This window comes from Cyprinodon variegatus, unplaced genomic scaffold (assembly GCF_000732505.1).
Source record: "Cyprinodon variegatus isolate N-32 unplaced genomic scaffold, C_variegatus-1.0 Scaffold735, whole genome shotgun sequence".
Classification (NCBI taxonomy): Eukaryota; Metazoa; Chordata; class Actinopteri; order Cyprinodontiformes; family Cyprinodontidae; genus Cyprinodon; species Cyprinodon variegatus.
In genome coordinates this window covers 7317-31275 of record NW_015151188.1, presented here as the reverse complement: position 1 = coordinate 31275, position 23959 = coordinate 7317, and the positions used below count along the sequence as shown (strand labels likewise).

At 39.2% G+C, this 23959-nt stretch overlaps 1 protein-coding gene across 1 annotated transcript in view; it reads right to left on the bottom strand.

Moving 5' to 3' along the window:
* Positions 1-23371, bottom strand: part of LOC107097932 (neurocan core protein-like) — a 211293-nt gene extending 187922 nt beyond the window's left edge. The window contains exon 1 of the mRNA XM_015395295.1: positions 23136-23371. The gene's annotated coding sequence lies outside the window, so the exon portion shown is untranslated. The remainder of the gene's footprint in view (positions 1-23135) is intronic.
* Positions 23372-23959: the final 588 nt, after the last annotated feature.

Genomic DNA, 23959 nt, shown 5'->3' with positions numbered 1-23959 from the left:
TGTGATATCATGGCATCATATTATTAATAATAGTTTTCAACCATTTTAATTTCTCCTTCAATGTTTAGATAGTAGCTTAGTTTAGTGAAATCTTACTAGTTGAGTGAAATATACTTGACTTTTGTTAATAATTTCCTATATTTTTAATGGATGTTGTGAATTTATTTCTGATGGAGTGTAATTAGGCTTGTTTCACACGGTAAGATGTTAAAGTTTTTGGCTCATTTTCAGAAAGAAGTCAGGAATAGAACCATTTTGAAAACCGAAAGCATCACACGCAAGCAACTTACTTTGAGCAAAGCGTTTACAGACGGTGTAATTATTGTCAATATGATTTAAAACTAGAAAGCATCGTTTTTTATCAATAAATGGCTTCACTCAACCGCTAACCTGTGACAAAGAGGTTTTTGTATTTCAAATTTCTGTTGGATGTCTTGCTTTTATCTTTACTTCGTCCCAAATATCTACAGCATTTTGACAAATATAAAAAGTTTTGATATGCATCATAAATAACCTTATTAATTTACCGATTGATTTGTCACAATTGATCCAAATAGTTTCAGCTCTAAACTTTTAGAGTTCAATGCATTATTTAGAATCTAAAGCGTTGAAAATTTGTGAATTATTTTTAATCATTAAACATTGATTCCTTGAAACCTGTATCTATTCCATAATGACATTTTGAGCTTACCCAATAAAATGTCTTGTTTTAAATCTGTGCGTTTGTGTGTACGAGAATCACAGTGCCACCAGAATCCACTTTCTTTTTATCTACAACATTACTTATGTTGACAAGAAATTCAATTTGAATTTTTGTGAGTTTATTTCCTCCATGACTCTTCACAGTCATTCCTTCCTATGCTATCGACATATCGCCCTGTATTTCCCCTCTTTCCCCTGCGTCTGAGACCCTGCAGGCGTCAGCTCTGGGTTCACACTCGGCACTTAATGACAAAATTGGTGCAATTAATTACCCTGATTGGTGATGTTAACCTCCACCTCTTCCACATGGACTCTTAGCAGTGCAAACAAGGTGGCTGATTCATACTGTAGCCTTGCACCCTTGTGTACCATTCATTTTCACTACAGCAGTGCTGCTTATCCACTCTGAATTAAAAAATACCTTGAATTGAGCCAACAGCAAGAGAATGCAGCTTTCGCATATTGATCTGGCACTGAGGCAGAAAGGTAAAGCAATGAAATATTTTTACATTATTACACAAAACTGGCTCAACCTTGAATTTGGCATGCTACTACTCAACGGTGCTTCTCTGACCTCTCTTCTGGCTCATTTACCGCCATCTCTCACGCACCTGCAGCAGTTTGTCAGCCAGCTTTGGATAATTACACATCTTGCCGTGACCACACACAGCCATAGGCTCTGGGCTGTCCTCGTGCTTTTCCACAGTAATAGGACTCTGCAGGCATGATGCAAGGTTCCGATTTCTATATCAGATAGTGGATCCCACTGCAACAACTGAATCAAATTACAGTCACAGTTGGTAATTATCGCCAGGAAAAATCAACCCAAGTTTAATCTTTGCATGCAATGGTGTGTTGAATACCAATGTAATATTTTTTTTAAAACGCCTATACTAGCTCACACTGCTCTTACTTTCTCTAGCTGCATACCTGGTAACCTGCTGCGATCCATCAAGCTTGATAAATGCTGTCCTGTCAAAGCAGCCAACTGTTCCACTAAGGCCTCATTTCTTGCCACTATTTCCTGACTTCATCCAGGGGAAAACAGCAAATTTTTTTTTGCTTTTCTATTGCTTCTTTAAGACAAACTTGAAAGCAACTATTTTGCCTTTGTAGCTCCCACTTATCTAATCTTTGTCTAAGTATTACCTAATCTACAGCTTAACTATGTCACTATGAAAAACAAGCAGGCATAGAAATTAATTACAGGTAAGACTTTTTGTATCTAGGACTATTCTGTACAGTGGCCGGGAAGTGCAAACCAACAATACAAAATCTGAAACACTTTCACAAATCTTGAAACAACTTTACATTTGAGAAAACAAATTTTGATTTCACTGTTGTAAGCTGTAATCAATGTTGATTTGCTTTGTATACACTTGGTGTAAACAAAATAACAATTAAGTTTAAATAAGTCTAAGTCTTGGGGGGAAAAAAAGGGAAAGTAATAAACTGGAAAAATTTGAGGGTCAAAAGTAAACATTGTTGTCTGTTGCCACTGATGTTAAGGACACAAAGCTATAACCTCCGCCTGATAAAAAGGATGCTGGTTTTCTGGCAAAATGTGAGCAGATAACAGCTGCACTCCAAAGCAAAGGCAGTAAGGCCAAGAACCACAAAAGATGTCAGCCAAGACTAAGCACTGTGGCTGGAGCCCTGTTTTCCCACACAGTCATTAATTGTTTAAAGAGTAATTGAATGAAGGGGTAAGGACATGCTGTATGTGAACACATACATTTTGTACAAGCAATTAATAAAACAAACATGTCAAAGGGACTCTTAAGGTTTTTAGATATACTCAGGGGTGAAAGTAAGCCAGTACGGTCCGGTACCGCGTACCATTAAAATATTCTGTGCCAGTACGCAGTACCAGTAAGCGTGGGGCAGCTGTCTGCTATGAAGCTGTCATTCAGAACCAGTCACGCTCCACCCAATATATTGGACCTTGCTGTTGCAAAATGGCTTAGTCTGTCCGACAACAACCGGCGACAAGTGTAAAGGTAGTGAGGCTAGATTAAATGGCCTCAGGGCTACGCATCTTCTTTTTTTCTTATCAGTGCAAATTAGGGCTGGGCGATAATTCAATAACGATATATATCGATCGATAGACGTGTGGCGCAATAGAAAAAAAGAGGGTCGATAAAAGTTCGATAAAAAAGAAACGCAGTTTTCCTTCCTTCTCATTGTAGCCTAGCATGTAGGTTTATGCTAGTCACTGCTTCCTCCCAACCAATCACAATCGCGGACCCAGGCACGACGTCACCAAGCGCCGCCCTCTCAAACCACAACACAGAGCACATGAAGATGTCGCAGCAAGGAGAGTCGGAGGAAATTCTTTCAAAGAAAGGTTTTTGTAGTTCGGCAGTCTGGCAGTATTTCGGTCATGGCAAGTCGGACAAAAAACAAACCACAGTCATCTGTAAAATGTGTAGGGAACCAGTGAAAACCAGTCTGATAACGCAACCAACTTTTTTTATCATCTCAGCCGCTCACACCCGCAGGAGTACGAGCTGTGTAGGCCCAGACGCGGCTCTCCTCCGAGGAATCTTCGGGAAATATATATAAATTTTCAGTTCTGGGCAGTTTCCCACGTAGTTCTAACAATTGAGATTAAAATGCTGAGGGGCCAGCAACTTCAAAGTAATAACTCAGGTTAAAGCAGGAAACGGGGGCGGCGGCGGCGGTGGGGGGGCATTTATTTATTTGTTATATTCATTTTGGTCACTTTTCTGGTCACTTTAGTTTATTCTTAGTTTATTCTTTAGTCAATTCTGTTATGGTTAAAAAAGTTAAATAAAGATTTAATTCGAAGTCTGTGTTTGTGTTTTTTATTAAAATTAAATCATTTAGCAATATTATAAAAAGTCCAGGCAGAGCTGCACATAAAATATGGTTTCAAATCTTTTCAATAATTATCGATATCGATCAATATGCATTTTTTTTTATCGATAAGCTTTTTTTCTATATCGCCCAGCCCTAGTGCATATAATACACATAGAAATAGAAACATGCAATGACCAACAGTGTAAGGCTGAAATAAACAGATACTTATGATGTCTGACCCTATAAATCTGGCCATTAAAATAAGAGAGGTAAGAAAGGTCAATATGAGGGAGCTGTTCACTGCTTTCTTCTGAAAGCTGAGCTAAACTTTCTTGTTAGGCAAAGTCGAATTTAAGCTAACGTAGCCCACCCCAGATAGCTCGTGATGACGATTGTGTCTTCACTGAAGTCTTGAGATTAGCTATTTGTCAACCACGCTGCTTGTGTATTTAGATATAAAGAACATAATTGGCCAACTTTAGCAGTTTAACATGAACCAGTTTCAGAAACTAACAGTGGTGCTGGCAAAGCAGCTGTCAACACCCTCACCTCCTGCTGGGCAACTTCTCTGAGTCTATTCAGCTGCTCTAGTAAAGTAAAAACAGGATGATTAGCAGGCTACAGACAGAGTCAGGAAAATAGGAATCCTCTTCCCTCTGGGTCAGACAGCCGCACCAAATGGTACCGTAACTCTCAGCTGAGGAACCTGCATGCTCAACTTATCTACCTAGGTATCTCAATGTACCTCTAACCTCTAACAGCCCACTCTCTGTGCCTCTGCCCCGATGTGCTCATTAGAGTGTTCTTCCAGGAATCTGCCGCATATCTTTGCTACATAGAACTTTGCTAGGTTTTCATTCATGTAGGACAGGTCTAATAGGTTTTGTTTAAAGATTGCTCTGTTTCTTTTTTCCTCTGAGATGAGTCAAGAGGCACATCCTGGGCCTGCAGGCTTATAATATGGAGAAGATCATGCTGCAAAACAACAACTGCAAAAAAGGGTTTTGATCGCAAGTATTTGAAACAAAAATTGATCTCAGCATGTCAGCAGAAGCTTATAAATATGAACAATTGGACTGCAGCAGGTATGCAAAGCCATTAGTACCACAAATAAAAAAAAAAAATCAATTTATCTTCAACATCACAATTATAAGCTGTTTTGGGATGTTCTATCATATAAAATCAATAAAAAAAATAGACTGAAGTTTGTGGATGGTTATAATTTGGATTTTCTGGATTCATTTTAGATAGAAAACTTTTGATAAATTTGACGATAATCTGGTATGATCTGGTGAACTGTTAAGTGCCTTGAGATGATGTGTTGAGAATAGGGCGCTCTATAAACAAACTAAGTTGAACTGAAATTAAATTTCAAGACAAGCTGTCAAACCTATAAGAAAAGGACTGTCTAGATACAGATGTTTTTTATCATGTTGCATCTAAACAATTTTGACAGCTATAAGAATCCTTGAATCCAATCAATCAACCGCTCCCCTACTTCTAACCCCACCCTCAGGCAAGCGCTATCTCTCTGCTCACCAACAACGAGCATCCAGGCATGGCTAAGCTTGGAGCTAAGCACGGCACCTGCTCTGTTAATGGCTGCATCGAGACTCTATGACAGAGCTCATTGATCGACTAATGATTATTTTAATAGCATCTGTTTTCTCCTGGATCAAGAGGGTCTTTCCGCAACATGAAAGAAAAGTTTTCATCATATTTTAACAAATTAATGTGCAAGTTGTATTAAATTCAATTCAATTTCAATTCAGTTTATTTATATAGCGCCAATTCACTACACGCCATCTCAAGGCACTTGACAGTTCACCAGATCATATAGTCAAATTGATTGAAAGTTTTCTAAGGAAAACCAGTTGATTGCATCGACTCATTGACTCAAAGGCAATCCCTCACACTAAGCATGCTTGTAGCGACAGTGGAGAGGAAAAACTCCCTTTAACAGGAAGAAACCTCCAGCAGAACCAGACTCAGTGTGAGCAGCCATCTGCCGAGGACAACTGGGGTTCAAGGAGACAGAAGCAGACATACAGAAAGAAGAAGAGATACAAAAAGCAACTGTAAAAGGCGGCCAGTGGGCAGAAATCCATGACTACACTTTCTGCGTACCGTTACCCAATCGCCTGGGTCCTCAGACACTTTTAGACAACAGCTACGTGGGGGGCCTACTTTAACTCCTGGATGTTCAACAGCCTGAAGAGGAGAGGAAGAAGGAAGAGAGTCAAGGGAGGGAGAGAGAGAAGCCATAGCAATGCTAAGCTAGCCTAGGCTAGCTACTCCTTACAACCAGAAATAAAACCGTGTGAAAATCTGACAAGTGCTCAATAGAAGAGTGCAGAGATATCACAGAAAAAATAACTTAATAGAGAAGGATATAGTCTGAACAGCAACAATGCTGCTCAGTAGTCCAAACAGGAAGTGAACACGATAGCATCAGTACCATCCAGGAAGCCACCATAAATGCTAACTAATACAACTTGCATAATAAAGAAATAAATAAATAATGTCTAACACACTGCGATGGACTGGTGACCTGTCCAGGGAGTAACCCGCCTCTCGCCCATAGACAGCTGAATAGGCACCATCACCCCTTACAACCCCACTTGGGATAAGCGTCACAGAAAATGGATGGATGGATGAATGTGCATAGTTTTGTTACACATTATTTAAACATTTATAGAATATAAGAAAACAAGAACTTAATAGCTTACCAAAGTAAAACATAAAATGAATAGAATAAAGTTTGTGAAACATGGCAGCTAACAAAAGCCCTCAGAATAAACCATGCATATTAGTAGGGCTAGTGAATGTTTCAAAATCAATATATATTCTAATATGATTGTATTCAGTATCATTAAAATTACTTTTAAACACATTTCAATATACATTACAGTGTTTGATTGCAGCATTTGTCACTGAATGACCTTCCAGGTTTTATTTAGTGTTTTTTAAAGCAATATATTTTTAAATTTTATGGTTTATTTAGCATGTCAAAATAATTGACACAAGTGTCTGTCTGCATTCAATATTGGCATTCTTTCATTTTTATTTAATTTTTTTTTAGATGTTATACTAAGAATATATGTTAAATTAAGAGATGTAAGTGTTTGGCCATGTCTTCCAGCACTAATTATTGAAATCATAGATTTGTCTATAATTTGAATTTCCTGTTATCACATCCTGTCACCTGAAATCAACCTCCTGCATTCAATTCAGTTTTATTTAGGTCATATATGTAGCGCTGATACACAACACATATCATCTCAAGGCACTTTTAGCATTTTGATGGCATTAAACTATGTAAAATAATCCAGCACTGGATTCTATTTGGGCGGTTTAATGTTTTTTACCCTCAGCTGCACAAAACACAGGTGGACCGATTAGGCAAACTCCCAAGCACTTTCGCACCCCCTGTGTTCACAGCCAGGACGAAAACCTTTTAAGCATCAGCAGGACTCTCCTCTCCCGGACCCTGGCATGGGCCTTCAGCGAGGCTGAGAAGTGTGATCTCCCTATAGTTGGAACTCACACCCCCACATTGAGAGAAATCAGCTGAGAGTAGGGCTTCTTTTTCAGATCTCACCTGGACGGCTCCCTCGTGAGGTGTTCCAGGAAAGTCCCATCAAGAAGAGTCCCAGGGGGCGACCCAGAGACTACAGCCTCTTTGCGACCGGCTAACAAACGGCATTTGGTTCCCTAAGGTCTAATTCCTCACTGACAGCTGCGTGGCGTCTATCCCCCCTGCAGCTGCTTGTCTGTTGATACCATCCTGCTGCGTTAGCATTGATGATGTCACAAGAGTGACAGATATCAGGAATGTAAACAATGGAGACCAACATGTAAGGAAGCCAGGGCGTAGTCATTGTGCTTTAATTTTTCGCTCTAATATCCTGCTCCATGTCTCTCAATTGTAAACAGGATAAGATCAGCAGCGACTGGCGCTCTGTGTTGACACCAGTACGTTGCGTTCAATGATGTCACATAATTTAGCGGCTCTGGTGTTCCCACAGCATACCATTCAGAGCGGAGGTGAGTTAAATGCGTTTCCCTTTGCCGAGTTGTTTGACCAGATAGACACGCGTCAGTGAGACATTCCCACCGCTACTAAAAGCCGATTTTTCACCGGATTAAACAAGTTTTTCGGCCAGTGGGAAAGAGGTATGTCTCTCGGTTGGCCTAGGAGCACCTTGGGATTCCTCCAGCAGAGCTGGAAGAGATGTCTGCTGAGAGGGCAGTCTGGGAATCTCTGCTGAGACTGCTGCCCAACCTGGTCCCGGATGAAAGAGGAGACAATATTATGAATTCTTGGAATCAGCTCTGGTTAAGCATAGAAATATTTTCTTTGAATGTTCCAAAAGTTAACCCAGATTCCCTCTATTTGCCTATGGGTTTAGGAAGCAGCTCCCTCCTGACCCTGACTGATTACTGTCTCCTCAGTGGCTAAATTTTCTCTTCACTGTTTCAAAAAGTTAGCAGTAAGTAAAAACTCTGGGATTTAAAAGCTAAGTTTAGTAAGTGGTTGGCAGTTACCTCAGCTTAACATGATTTGTGGTTATAGGATAACACATTCAAAACCATAGGTCCTTCATCGAGCAGAGCTTCCTATCCCGAGTGAAGCGATCCTGACCTTTTAAAAGGTACAACTCTGCCAGAGAAAAGAAAACAGCTCCTTTATCTGACAGTCAATGTAAAGAGCAGATGCCATGAGGGGAATAAGGAGCTGAAACTTAAGAATAGCAGCCACGAATCCTTACTAAAAAGTGGGCTGTTAAAACAAGAGTTATTATCATAAAAAAATATTTGCAATGCTAATTTCAATCTGAATTATGGGAGAGTGTTATTAATCCTGAGAAACTTCTTTAGCAGCTTTTTCTAATTCAGTGTGGTCGCAGGAGATACAGCTCCCAATTAAGGCTGTATGTAGTGCCACATAAGAAATCATAAAAGCTGTGATTACTACAGTGTGTGCTGATGAGCTGTTGAACATGCTGTCCTGTCTGAGATCCTGATTAAGAATAAACACTTCAATCACGAAACATAATTGCAAGATTGGTCCCTTTCAGCTTTCCAAAGTTCAAGCCCTTCCTTGATTTATAGACTCAGAGGAAGAGCGCAAGGCAGAGAAAAAGAACAAGCGTCTTTACTCAGGTTATCGATTTTAGACACCATGACAGCAAACAACAATATCATGCTCTTAGAAATATAATTGACTCAAAAGAAAATCTAATAATTCAGACTAGGCTCCAACCTGACACTTAAATTTGACTCCTCGCCTTTAAGGCATTGAAGTGATGAGGGGTGGTCTATGAAATGTTTTCCAAACAAATCATGGGGGACCTCTTAAAATCAGTGCATAGAGGTAGCAGGGGTTATTTCCTTTTAGATTCCCTCTGAGAACACCTGAAGCACTCACAGCTGGACCACTAACGGCTCTTGAGTTAATTTTCCAGCAGAGCTAATTTACTTGTTGTGGACTTCGTAATTCCAACACCATGATATACACAAAATGCAGTTACCAAGATAGAGATAAAGCGCTAACACATCTAGTCCACAACCACAGCATAGCTTGGACTGTTGTGGAAAAGCTTAACGGCAAAGGTGAGTTAATGGCTTCTCAAACATCCCTTCCTCTGCTGTAAAGGTTTGTAGTTTGACATGAGGAGAACAGTAACAGGAAAGAGGAGATAACCTCAGCTTTAGGGTGTCTTCCACCAATCCTCATTCTGTCAAATAGTGAAGGTCATTGCAATACAAGGCCCAATTAGAGCTTTGCCTTAAACACCTGAGATGACTGTGGCCCTCTGAGTTTGAAGAATACTTCTTCTCTATGAAGGGTTTTTTTTACAAACAACTTGACAACTTATATTAGACATCCTAAATGTAAAACAAAAATTTAAAACAGGTGTATCAGCTGTACTGTGAGGTTTTACTTGCTAATCAGTGGTGGGATGCAGATGTTTTTTTATCATGTTACATCTAAACTATTTTGACAGCTACAAGAATCCCTGAACTATTATTAAACATTGTTTATTATGCAAAATTCACTCTGTGTTAGGTTTCTGTCTGTGGGGTTTGTATTTTTGTGTGTTTTGTTTCCACCTCCAGATGGGGCTCTTTCCCCGTTCTGGCTTGGAGGGCGGCTTCCGGGTTTTTCCTCCTCACCTGCGGCTTGTTGGGTCATTACNCCGAGCGCATACTCAGTATGTGGCACTGCTGCAAGGTCAACAGCATAATGCAAACTATTGTCCGCTGATGTGATATGTTCAACCTTACAAAGTGAATGATATGAGCACATTTGCTATAAATCCTAACCACACACTTCTTTAGATTAATCAACTATGATTAGATCCACACAGAGTTGAACACGTGCTTAACAAATATGAAAAGGCATTATCAGTGGAGCCCCGATTCGATGAGTCACCATGACAACAGGCAACAGGAAGAGCCTATTTCACCCTGGCACTAGAGAATTTAATGAAGAAATTAAAGAAAAATATGGAGAATGTGCTTAAAAGACTGAGAGACATAGCTACAGCTGCAAAGAAGGGGAAGATGGTGAAGGAGATGTTCGCTGCTCAAGTTAATGCGTACGCTTATTTACAGTCGGGAATGGAAGGCAATTTTCACATTTATTTGAAGCTCTCCTTTGCTGTTTCTTTTTCGGAAACAATAAAATAGGATTCTTCTAGCTCTAAATCACATTTGGAGTTGGAACTGTAATAATAGATTTTCTAAATTGTATTTCGCAACAGAAACTAAATTTCAGAAAGTAAAACAAAATTGTGCTAGTAAAAATTTGATTTTATATATCTAGAAAGTTTCGCACATTTTAAGCGGCCCTTTGGATAACTATCAGAATTGCTGAATATGTATTTATGATATCTGAAATGTTGCTTTCTGATCAAAATGATACAAGTTATGACCAGTTACAATAGGAATATGGAGATCTGAATGTTAAGTTTCTGTTTGTGGGGTGTGTTTCCACCTCCGGATGGTGCTCTTTCCCTCTTCTGGATTGGAGGCCGGTTTCCGGGTTTTTCCTCCTCACCTGCGGCTTGTTGGGTCATTACCAGAGGAGTATAAGAGCAACAGACTGTCACCACCTCAACGCCAGAGTGTTTGCCAGTATTGGGTACTCTAGCCTCCTGAGATTAGCTGAGTCTTATTCTTGCCTTTGTCTCTCTGAGCCTAAGCTTTGCCTTTGTCTATTTTTTTGTTCTCCGGTAGGAAACCCCCCTGTTCCGCTGGATAAGCCTGGTCCTTCTCCTCCCTTGGAAGGAAAAACTTTCGTCTCTCTCTGAGCAAGGGAAAACCTTCATCTGAGCCGTTCAAGCCCGCCTCTGGAAAACCCAGTGACAGTCCGTTCCTTTTAATCCTCTGGACCCAATTCTAGTCTGCCTGTCCGCGCTCCAATGAGTTCTGCATCTCTGGACTAATTCCCCACAAACAGGACCCAAGGATCACCAAGAAACCCCCAAACGTGAGTCTACTCAAAACTTTTCATCAGCCTTGTTCAGTTTCCCTATGGACCGTGAACTCATCCTGTGATTTCCCACTTAGAGTTTCCAGTTCCGGTTCACCAGACCGCTGGGTTCCCCGCTGAGAAATACCTGCTATCTATCTCTCTCTCTATGCATTGTAACCCTCACCAATAAACCTGTTAACTTTTACTAGCTCTCTGAGTGTGTTTCCTGCATGCGGGTTCGATCACTCAAACCCATCATGACACTCTGAACATTTTCTCACAGTCATATGTGTCCTGAAGCCTGTGTATGAGGTTCACAAATGAATAATACCCTGCCCCTTCTCTAACTGCGTTGCTCCACCTTTTGGTTGAAGTTTGCTCAAATGCTCTTTGCTTTATCTGGGGAACAACCGCTCCCCTCCTTCTAACCCGGCCCTCTAGCAGGCGCTATCTCTCTGTTCACCAACACCGAGCATCCAGACATGGCTAAGCACAGCACCAGTCCTTTTTAAACAAAAAGGACTGGACTTCTATCAAATAAAACATTTTCAATCAAAGAAAAGCAGTGTTCAAATGTACTTTTTTGAGTCTCAAATATATTTTTTGCATTCAAATACTTTTTTTCTTTAATTAAGGCAACCTTTTTTTTGATGGAATGATAAAGAAACAAATCTACCTTCATAAATGTAGGGCTGAAACAGTTAGATTAATCGTGATTATTGAAAAAAAAATAAATTCTGAAATCGATTAATTGTTCATTTGAGTATAGAGACTAAAACACTGATTATACCAACATTTTTAAATATATATAAAAAAAGGCATTTAAGATGTTAAAACTTATTTATTCTATTTAGAAATAAAAAAAATTGAACAAAAACATTGGCCAAAAAAAAGTAAAATCTTCAACATTAAGCTTTTTGCCATCCAATTATTAAAATAATGAATCAATTGCCAAAGAGTTGTTAGCTGCAGCCCCACAATAATGTAACACTTAAAGCAAATAAAGAGTCAGTAAAGAAGTGTTTATATGTTTCTATTTAAGCACCACCAGAGCAGCCATTGTAACCCCTGCAGGGACAGACCCAAACCAGATGGCTCAGACAACAGTCCAGCACAGATCAATCACTGAAAGCAGCCCCCCATCCCATCAATCTCTGCATTGAGGTGGTGGACGGGTGGGGATATAGCAGCAGAACTCCCACACCAAGCACTCTATCACACACAGACCCAGAAGAGCATTTGAGAGCAACAGCCAAATTTATCACAAGGGTCCAGGAACAACCAGGGTGCTCCAGCACTTCTACTCAAAGGGTACTATTAGGACAGACAGCCTGTTTAATTACAGCTGTTAAGGAGTTGAGTCCTCATCGAACAGGGATAGAGCAGATGAAGCCTACTTCAACCTGGAAACAGATGTTTGAGTTGCACATTCACACAAAGGCAAGAAGAGAGAAACTCACAAATAACACAGAGATGATTAATATAATTTTTTCTAAGCCAACGATTGAGTGACTGTAGCAAAGACTCTTCATTTTCATCTCTACTAATTCAGCAGCATGACAGTTAATTACGAAACAGAAGTGGTATGTACCCCAACAGTTCATTTTGAATTTATTGTAGCTGAACTGAGAAGCAGAACTATTCACTAAGAGGAATGTCCCTGCAGAAGCTGCATGCATAATCAGTAGAAAAGTACTGTTTAAACAACCACGTACAATGCCTAACAAAAGCCTTGAAAAAACTATATTTTACATTTGATCACTTCTCACTATTTAATGTAATGTATTATTGAACTGTGATTGACTGATGCAAAGCACACAAAGTATAATAAAAACTTTCACCATGTTTCCAAACGACCTTTAAATCATCTGTTCCTCTTTGAAACAGCTGAAGCTCAGTCTGGAAGAAGAGCTGTTATAAAACACTTTGGTCATTAAGCCTGGACTTAGACTAGGCCATTCCAACACATGAACATCTTTATATCTAAAGTGTGATCCTAAACCTGTGGCTGTGGGGTTGGAAACATATATTTATCAATTATACATTTGTTTATGGAATTATAATCGTATCAAAATAAACAGAAGAAGATTGTAATAAACATTAGATACGTATTTTTAATTCTTGAACTAATATTTACTTTCCAATGATATCAACAGATTCAGCATCCCTGTGAGTCTGTGCATCTTTAAGTTTTTGGACATTGAGAACCAGTATCCACATTTCATCTGGTCATGATGACGGGAGAAGACGGTCATCAGCTGTAAGACCTCTGCAACCCAACCTCCCCGCCCTTTTCAGCCAACTGCCTCCACAGGAACACCCACAGAGGGGTGACTTGCCACCCCCCTCTTGGTTGGGGACAGTGAAAACCACAGAACACACAGGATTTAACTCTATCTTTCTCATGAAGCTGCCTAAGGGTTCACGTCGGAGGGGCTTCACCCAAATGGAGCTCCAGACAAAAAGCCCAGATCTCCAGAATGATCAAGGATAAGTCAACATGGCTGACCATTCAGAGCCAGACTGCTGCAAAACAGACTTTTTGCAACACATTTCTCTTGAGTTTCAGAACAAACAAAGCCAGACTGTAGGAGAACGTCTCCTAAGGATCCCTTGATGTAGGCCACATGGACAAAGAAAAATCCTGGTTGCTGTGAGCCTCATTGAGCCTCTGCTGGATGGAAACTCAAGCCTTTCAAATGGACATGGCCAAAAAGTTTGCAGGTCTGGCACAATTAGAACAAATAATAATTCTTTTGAGAATTTTGATTATTTCATGTGTTTACTGATGAGTAAAGATGGACTAACAGGATGGAATGTATGCTATGCTATGGTATACTAATATGTTTTGAACCATTGTTGAAGCTTTATTTCACTAAGGATTTAAACACTGATATAACATTAGTGTTCATGTGTTCCTCATATCCTCATTACACTTCGATTACCAAGTATGACCAAAAGTCATTTAATGGAATCCTCATGTCTATTTGCTAACAGGTATTTCAAAGAGGGTAAATAATAATTTAACTAAAGGTTATTGGTTCCTGATTAAGCAAATAATTTAATAAAACATTATTTAGCCAAATAATGTTTTGTTCACCTCATGGATTTTCATTGTGAATTGGTCTGAAAACTTTCCAATTTCTCTAAATTAGTTAAAAGCTAATTTGATCATATCCCAAATTCTTCCAGATAAACTTTGGTTTTCAAACACAAAATCCATCTTAAACTGTAATACGGTTTTCAACCCCTTCCTCGATGTACCTAGTAGTTTAGTTTAGTTGAGTTTCAATAGTTTTAGTTAAGAGTTTTAAACTGAAATATGTTTGACCTGGAGCTGAATGATTTTGTTGATAAACTCTTATATTTTGAACAGAAGTTGTGGTGAATTTATTCCATGTATGTGCAGAATTAACTTTTTGACCACGATTAGTGCTTGAATTACTCTTTATTGTTTTAACACAAAGCTAGTAGGGTGTGTGTTCATAAACAATATATAAAAGCTAAAATAATATCTGATTAAATAAGATATTTACCACCCATACCAGGGAGGGCAATAAACGTCTTAGAGTATCAGAAAATATGAATTCCCAGCTGGCTGGGAATTGAATATAGCAGTTATTCACAACATTAATATGGCATCCAACCTGGATGGGAATTAAATATACAGAAAATCACAACACTAGGAACTAATTGGGCAATTTGGTTGGTTTCATGGAGGTGCTATCGAAAATTGTGACATTTGTACAAAAGAAAAGCCATTTTCATTTATTTGAAATGTGCAGTCCGGTGAGGGTTGTTGGGCAGGTTAAGTACATAAGCATGTCATGTTACAAAATTTAAAATCCACATTCAGATAACCCCCGACGGTTCACACTGTTTATTAGCTTCCCTTTGTTTGGTGACGGTTGTGCTCTCTCGTGTTTGCAGCTAAAGGAAAAACTACAAACAATTTACATGTAAATTTAATTCCAGAGTTTTGTTTTGTTTTTTTACAGAGAAACCATAACAATATAAATGCCTTTTTTTTCCACAAAAACTAACCTTCCCATTGGGAAATGTCTTAGAGAAACCAGCCAGAGGGCCTTTATGTGTTCCCACACACCTGCACAGCACCACCTTCCATCACTACCTTTAACTCTGATGTCTCTGAGCTTTAAAGGCAGCATGCTTCACAGCTCCACATAAAAGCCACTTCAGTGGAACATTGGCAATCTAATACCAACTGCAGAAGCACCACAGATTGCTCTAAAGGGACATCTGACCTGCTACGGCCTGGCAGCTAAAGCCCATTTGGGGGGTCTGCTTTGGGTTTTTTTCTATTTTCTCAGAGATTTTATAGCAAAATCATATAAACATTCACAAAGAATCACAGACTGGAGAAGATATGTTCATTTCACTCCTGCACTGCTTTACACAGAAAATAGACTTTGAGAAAAGAACTAATTGTGGACAAATTAGCTGGATAGATTAGTAAATGTTAATGTCAGACAGTGAATATCAGCAGTCGCACACAGAGAGCTCTCTCACTGTACTTTTCAGCTTTCCTTGCCCACTCTGTTCAGTTCAGCACATCTAAGGGAAGAACATTTACATCGGCACCAGGGGCATTACTTTCATAAACAAAAAATCCATGAGTTTGAGCTAGTCCGAATAAAATTCACAAGATCAGGTTCACAGATACAGTATACCAATGGCTGCTCCGGGTTAATCAATCTCTAAATGATGGTGTTTTACTTAAACGACTTCACAGGTCTCTATTAGCAAACAACGCATGTCTCCCTGTGTTTGCTCTGCTTCGGGGTCAATAAAACCACAGACTTTCACTTTTCACACAAAGGGGGCATTTATGCCCTGATGTGTCAATTTCACTCAGAGGCAACTAACAAAACTGCAGCTGACGAAAGAACAGATCACATTATTCCTTTCATGGATATTAGTGGCTTTTTTTAGGTCCTTGGTGTCACTTAGGGATACATTGGATAGTAATTTAAAAATTGAATGTTGTGATTTATCTTCCTCTGCAGGTAAAACTGCATTTTGCTGTGTACAGAATCCAGAATGCATATGATCTTTCATTCTTGGATGCAATGTTGCAAGGTAAGACCAGGTCCAACTCCTGGAACTTCGACTGTTGCAGGTATTGTTGCTAAATGGCAGAAGTGGTGATTCAAGAGAGTGCCGCCAAAAGACAGCGCTGGGATTAGTGATACTGAATTACTGCCCAAAACATGCTCAAACATTAAAATAGCAATTATACACATGGAAGCTCAGACAGAAAGTGGAAACTTACTGTAATGTTATTTTTATATTAGGTTTTGAAATAATAATAATTATGAATAAACTAGATATGGGTGTGTTTTGGTGTAAGGTTTTAACTGTTTTGGTTCAACTCTCTATTAAGTCAAAAACCCGAAATTTATATTTTGTGACAAAATAAATGTGACAAAGACAATCCCGACCAGTGTTGTCAGTAAAGTGTTATAGCAGAAGAAGATGGTCTTAAAAACAACAGAAGATGGCTTTAAAATAGAATAAGAAGATGTTTGAAAAACAATAATAATAGAAGAAGACGGCAATATGGCTTCATTTAACTATACTCCCATTAATCTGAACATGTCAGTAAGATGCACTCACAATGCACTTTACAGTAGTAATGTGCTGTTGGGCAGGTGAGAGAACTGTCTACAGTTAAAAATAGCTTAACAAACATCTAGAGAGAGCTAGAGGCTAAATGACCTGTTACTATCAAAAAGTCAGAAGTTGATGACGCAAGCAAATCTAAAAAACAGAGTTTGGATTTTTCCAGAACAAATGTGAAGATGTTGGACCCAGGAGAAGCAAGAACACTAAGGATGCGCTGTGCCTTTCTACAGTCACAGGCGTTTCAGAAGCTCCTCAGCAAATACCTGTTCAACCAGGTGAAGAGGTAAAAACCAATCACTTATGATGTAGTCCTGTTGTTTCTAGTTCATTGTACAATAATAACATAAACTACTCTCTTGTTTTATTTCATAGAAATGTTGCTTTTTTGCTCTAAAACTTCTTATTTTTTTCTGCATATTTATATTGCAAACAATTTTGCATAACTGAACCTCTAGTTGTATTTAAAATTACAACAACAAGAAAGTTTTCCAAATTGTTTGACATTTTAAAACAAAAAGTAACTATATAGTTACTTTGGTCAGTACGAGTTAATTGTGCTGAGCAGTAACTGACCTACTAACTAGTTATAGCTAGTAACTACAATTAATTCCTTTTATAAAGCAATTCTGATCATCACACTTTAATAAAAATCTGCTGTACAAAAGTTGTAATAAATTTGGACTCCTGTTGAATCAGATTATTCAGTTGTCTAAAGGGGGGGAAACAGCTTTTTTGTTTTATTGATTCCTTTCTTTAATAGTTCAATTCACTTAAATTCTATTTTTGAAAAGGAGCCCACAAGGACAGCTACAAAATTCTTGGTTGCGATCGCACCTCCTTGATACGTTTCGTTGTACATTAGGGGGCAAAAGCTGATTGACTGAGTGGGATGTCACAACATATCGTTTATTCCAGTTCTAATAATGCTCATGTATTTTTTTTATTTGTTTTTAGAAAAAGTAATAAGTACCATTCCAAAATGTCACATTTTTTGCAACTAAGCATAATTATTGCAAAGAAGCTAACAGCATTTAACTGTTCTACCAATGGTAGAGAATAAGAAGGATAATGACCAGATATCAGTTGGTTATTTAGTTAGAATCTGCAGTCAGCTGCACAGCTATGATGCCTACTCTAGTTTAAATTTGTTTAAAGTTTAAAACAAACAATATTTGTGCTCTACTCTACATTTTAGCTATTTATTTACGGATATATGGATGAGTCTCCTCCGTCATACAATTTTTTATTTCAAGGAGGAAAGAAGGGATGGCAGAAGCTTCATTTGGTGTAGAAGGCTTACAGCCGTACATGTTTAAGCCCTTGCCTCGCAATGCTGTCAGTTCTGTTAGCTCTACACCTGCCAAAGACACAGACGTCCATCCCCGTGAACACTGGGACAGAACTCAATGGTAAAGTAAATTAGTCTTATTTATTATTTCAACCGTTGCGTATTTTAGCTGCGACATATGATTCAAGATGCTGTGACCAAAAGAAATTGATTGACAGATGACTGTTGATATAAGATTGGCCGACTTTAGGTGTACAAGCTGACATATAACTAACCGACCTGCATAAGATAAAGAAAAAAACAAACACAGATTTTAAGACAGAATTTTTTTAATAGAAATTTTCTAACTTTTCAGACAATATTGTCGATAAAGAGTACATTTATATACATGTTCAAGTCAGAATGATTTGACATTTAAATATGATTTTCCTACAACTTTAAAGTCCAGCGAAATACCAACTGAGATATTAAGGTAAGAGTTAAAAACTGCAAAAAGCTAAATGCACATTTCAAATAATGCAAAAAAAAAGGACAGCCCAATGGAGATACACCAGAGACAGAGCCTAACCTGTGACAGCTTTCTGAAGGAAACAAATAACACAACTTTCCTATTCTCCCCCACTTTTCCCTTTGATTGGTTTCAAAACCCCAGAGCGACATCTCTGATTAGTGAGGGGGACTTTATAAGTATCTCACGGCTGCCTTGACTTTATAAATAGAGCTGGTGTGTGGTATTCACTCAGAGAGACTGAGGTGGAGGTAGACAAACAGAAATCACTCCCAGGAACAATAGATTTATCTTTTTTTTTTTAACTTCAGCTGTGATTTTCCTGCCTGAAATTGTGCAATGAGACCTGGATGATCCACTTGTATCTCTAAAAATTAAGACTGAAGCAAGACTGGTGGAGAATAAAAAAGTAAGCCTTTCCTTTGGGAATTTGAGCAGACAAGACAGGAAAACAGCAGCCATCTGTGGGCCTCTCAAACACGTTGTGTTTACCAGCTCATCAGAGTCTGAAAGCTGCATCCTGTGCACAGTGATGCTTTCATTGTCAGTATGCTTAAGCAATGCAGAACCATACGTCTGTGTTCTTTTCAGAATATTTTGACTCAACAAACTAATTTTAAAATGAAAGAAAAGGAATAAGATGGACTTCAAGTCAGCCAATGACACCAGAGAACGAGGCCAGAGGGGGCTTTGTGTTTTCTATATTATCTCAGCCAGGAAAACAGAGATAATGGTAAAATAAACAGCCTCGGCATATTTGCTCCTCCTCTTGCGCGCTGCAGAAGGTGACTGATAGAGAGACAGACGGAGTTCCATTCTGATCAACTGACAGGCCAGCTGACATTAACAAAAGAGGCGAGACAAAGAGAGAGGAGGGAGGAGATCAGCACCTCAACAACTCTACCAATCGCTGCAAAATATACTCAGCTGTTATTAATTCAGCAGACAAAACTGTTACCAGATGTAATTATTTATTAATAGTATTTAATAGGGAAATGCTACCTTTGAATAATACATTGAGTGGGAGAGGGGTGCAGAGCGGGGGCCTTGGGGCGAATTGGAGGTGGGTGATTAATGAATATTAACGAGAAGGGTCTGTAGGGATTGTGTTAAGCTACATTTTTTTCCTGCCTCTGCATCTCCTTTGCTTTGTGTGCTCAGCCGCTAACCAATGAGGTCTCAGCTGCGCTGATCATTTGCTTGGCTGTATGTGCAGCAGTTGGTTGAAATTGCCTTGCCCGGCTATTTTATTCTTAGCCAAAACAAAAATAGAAGCAGCCCTCTCCAATTTGGCTCCTTCCACTCAGTGCTGCCAAGGTTCGAAAGGACCGAAAGCTGTCACTCATAGAAGCAACATATTCCTGCAAGGACAGGTGCAGACCTCATCAATGTAGTGATACAAACTTGTATATGAATCACAGCTTCACTGGTGAGCTACGCTCACCAAACCTACGTCGCCTTGGCTGGCAACTCAAAGCATGTAATGTCATGATTGTTTATAGAAGCAGGACTGAATAGAGTGCATGAGGGCTGTTGCGTGGGCTTTCACTGCCTAATTGGATAAGGGTTATCTAAGTCTGGAAAGGAGTCCTTCTTTGCAGGAATCTTCTGGCATCCCCTCTCCTCTGTCACCGCGGTATAAAAACCCAAATCATTCTGTCTGTACATCATGAGGTGATTCCATACAAACAAGCAGTGAAAAACACACAATTAAATGAAACTTGATGGTTGGATGAAATCCAGGACCTGCCAGTTAATAGTAGAACTAACACATACAACAGAATGAGACAGGTTTTAGTCCTAAAGGCTACTTTTACTTTTATGGATTTCCAAAGACCCTCACAGCTTCCTTTGGTTTTCTCTGGAGGGCCTGGAGGACAAGCTGGTAGGAGCTGATGTTTATAACAGTTTCCCAGTCTTTGCTGGGCCCATTAGAAATCCAAATAGGTTTCTTGACCAGGTTAGGTCATCCAAGACTTCCTCTCCATTTCTAAGGGGTTCATGTTCAGGTCCTGTTTTTTAAAACTCCATTTGTAGTCTGCACCAACTCCCAGCTATTTCAATTCATCCCTGAACTTTGCATTATGAGTCAAATGTTTTTTTTCCTTTACTATTAAAGTGATGGATTTCACATTTTCAGCTGTTACCACTGAATGATCACAGCAGACTCATAGCACCACAGCACAACAGAATTAATTTTAAGCTGGACTTGATTGATTTTCTCCAGCGATTTTTTTTATTTTATTCCCATTGGTATCATGAGAATCTGCAAGTCTGGCAAAAAAAGCACTAATCCACACAAAAGGGTCTTTGCTACCATAACATGAGGCCAGATTTGGAGGACAATATTGGAGTGCAATAAACCAGATATCAGTGGCTGTTGGGTGCAAAACTCTGGGCTGCATGTGGTCATATGCATTAGAGTCATCGTAGGCCATATTGGGCAGATACACATGTCTATACATAAAGCAGGCTTCTTGAAGGAGTGCATCGTAAACTTGGATATCTCATTAATCATAGACACTTTCGCATTTTAATTTTAAACATGCTTGTTCTGTTTGTTTGCTTTTTTATAAAATTGATTAAGTAATTGGAACTAGATCAAAAGTAGAGATAACTATAAAGAAAGGTGAATTTGATGGGATTTTAACTTGGTTTTCCAATTCAGCAGCTAGAATAAACTCAAAGACTTTCTTTCCAAATACTGCTAAGTTGCACTCTATCCTTTTTTATCAGTCGCCATGCTAGGGTGAGTTTTGTTTGATCTAAGTATAGCAGGAGGTTCATTGTTGGGATATTAATGTCTTACATCAGCAAAACATGCTGAAAAAAACCCAGTTTACCAATTTGTTTGGACGCAACTCAAGTGTACGAGAGAATCTTTTGCAAATTATAGCTTGAGCTACAAGTGTCTGCACTAAGCCAAGTGCAGCCAGCCGGAAAAGACACATTATTGGAATATGTGGCAAACACAACCTTATGCAAGACACAGATAATCCCGTCAAGCTGCCAAGCTCCTTTTGTTTCCCCGTTTTTCTCCCATTCCATTGTTCCTGAGATGTAATGACAACGTTTTAGAGACGTTTTTGGCCTGGACCACATTTGGACCGGAGCCACTGAGAGCCTCTCTCTCTGAAGCAATACTATTCATCCATTGCAACGCTTCATCTCCCACAAAATATTAAAATAGAGGCAGCAAACTGGCAAAGGTAGAAGAAAAGATCACCTTTTCATTCTGTTGAGCCATGCTGCAAGAGTGATAACCGGTAGTCCAAAAACATCAAGATTATGAAAGAAAGAAGGGGACAAGAGGGATAACACAAAAGATGATCTGAGCCTTGCATGATAGCACAAGGGGAGGATAGTCTTAAATGGAGGCAGATTCATACAAATATAGTTCTATATAGAGCTATGCTTCACTATCCATGCAAAAGAAGCAAAATATACTCAAACTAATGAGTAACTAGCAGCAGCTTGGATGTATCATATATATAAAGGTCCCAAAAAACAGACTGACCTGTTAAGAAGAGTAGGTTTGTAGTTCTAAACCGCCTTTAAGGAGCCCTCTGCCTACATTAAAGCCAAGCACAAGTATAACAAGCCCAGGCAAAATAGAAGTTGTTGGCATTGCTAATGGCTCACAGATTATCAAAGAAAATTAATTCTAGATCAATTTTAACCATGGACAGCACCTCCCAAACTCCAGCAAAGGCTGCCTGGATGACTTTGCGTGTGCATCCCTGTGTGTTCAAATACTTTCATCACGCAGCAAGCTAGAGAAAAAAAGCAGGGCTAGAAACCGTTCCACAAACTGTCTGAATGGATCACTGCTTAATTTCCCATGGGGTCATGAAAAACTCTGCTCTATTTCCCCATACTCTGCCATCCAAAATCTGAAATGCTGCCCTGCAGTGGATAAAATTAAAACAGGGTGGTTGCACAAAGCAACACAGTTTCCTTTCTTTTCATCCCCAGCAACATCTTTTACTGAATAGCATTGAAGCGGAAGCCCTGCAGCTGCAGAATATCGCTGCTCAGACCTCTTGCTCTTTGATATTCTGCAGCCTCTTGCTGCTATAAAGTTTCTTCTGAAAAAATTCCTTCATGGACCTGTTTGGCTGAAGCGCATTCCAAGACTCAGTCTCAGCCTTGGTTAACCCTTTTGTTTTGCAATCAGTTCGGATTATGGCACCTTTACTGCTAACAGACTCTTCTCCAATCAGAGTATGTTTGAAGCTCTAGAATAGAAAGTAGGTTTTTCTACAAAAGGTGGGATGTTGGTTGATCCAAATCCTGTGCAAAGTTGATGTTTTTAAATTTCTAGTTAAAAAATACTAGAGAGAAACGACTTTCAGCATAGATTTTTATTGAAATAAAATGCAAGCTTATAAAATCCTACATCATAATAGCAGCTTCTCAGTGTCTAAGCTTCCAATGCCTCTTTAAAGCAGGGAGTCTTGCTAGTAGTGAAAAGAAACCTTCAAAAACTGAAAAGTGCAATTGCTTAATATCCAACTCATAAAAGTAATCCCAGTAAAACTGTTTTGCTTTTTGCAAGTAATTTCCAATTTATCTCAGTGGAGCAGAATGAACTCTGCAAAATATACTCTTGCATTTTTCTCGTGCAGTCTGCAACCAAAAACAGCATAAAAAACGAAAAACAAATGAAAAAAACTTGCCCTCACCTTTGTAGAGTCGGGCTCAGTCCGCTGGGAATGTAGAGTGATGCTGCAGCTTTTGTCGCCTTGATAGAGTGCAGGTGGTTGCGGTACAGAGTCAACCTGCTAAACCATCCAACGATGCGTAATTATTCTTTTTTAAAGCCTCCGAGTCCGCTTCGTTGGACCCAAAAGAGCCAGTTCTGGTCACCACTTTGGCAGAAAGGCCGATAAAAGGACGTTTATGTGAGTGGAAATGCGCCTGGAGTGGAAATGCGCCTGGAGCTCCAGCCAAGTCCGCGCGTCCTCTGGAAAGGAGGAGCCGCGACGAGAGAAGATGACCGTCAGTCGGAGCAGAGCTCAACTCTCCAGCAGCTGAGCGCTACTGAACAAAAGAGAGCTGAGGGCTCTCTGTTCAGATAGCAGGAGAGGGATGGAGGGGTGGGGGAGAGAGGGGGCCAAGCGTGAGAAGGGTGGGTTTAAATGATTCCACAAAGAAGAGAAAGGAAAGGAAACTGAGCCGTCTTTTTAATGCGCATAACCTTTAAACACTAGTATTTTGTTTCCCATAAACTTTTTTCCCGTTTTGGGAGTTTTCCATACATAATAACTATGTTATCCCTTTATGAGAGCCACACAAGCGCTACATAATTGTAAAGGAAATAGGAAATATTCGTTTTCTGTTTGTTGCTTGATAGGTTTTTGTTCGTTTTGGGTTTTTTTTTCTTGTATTTTCAATCACAAATTCTAAAAACCGGTCTCTATTTGTGTTCTATTTTTTTCTTTTCAGATATCCTGAAATACATCAACAATCAATACAATCAACTGAGAAATGTTAACAACATTTTTTA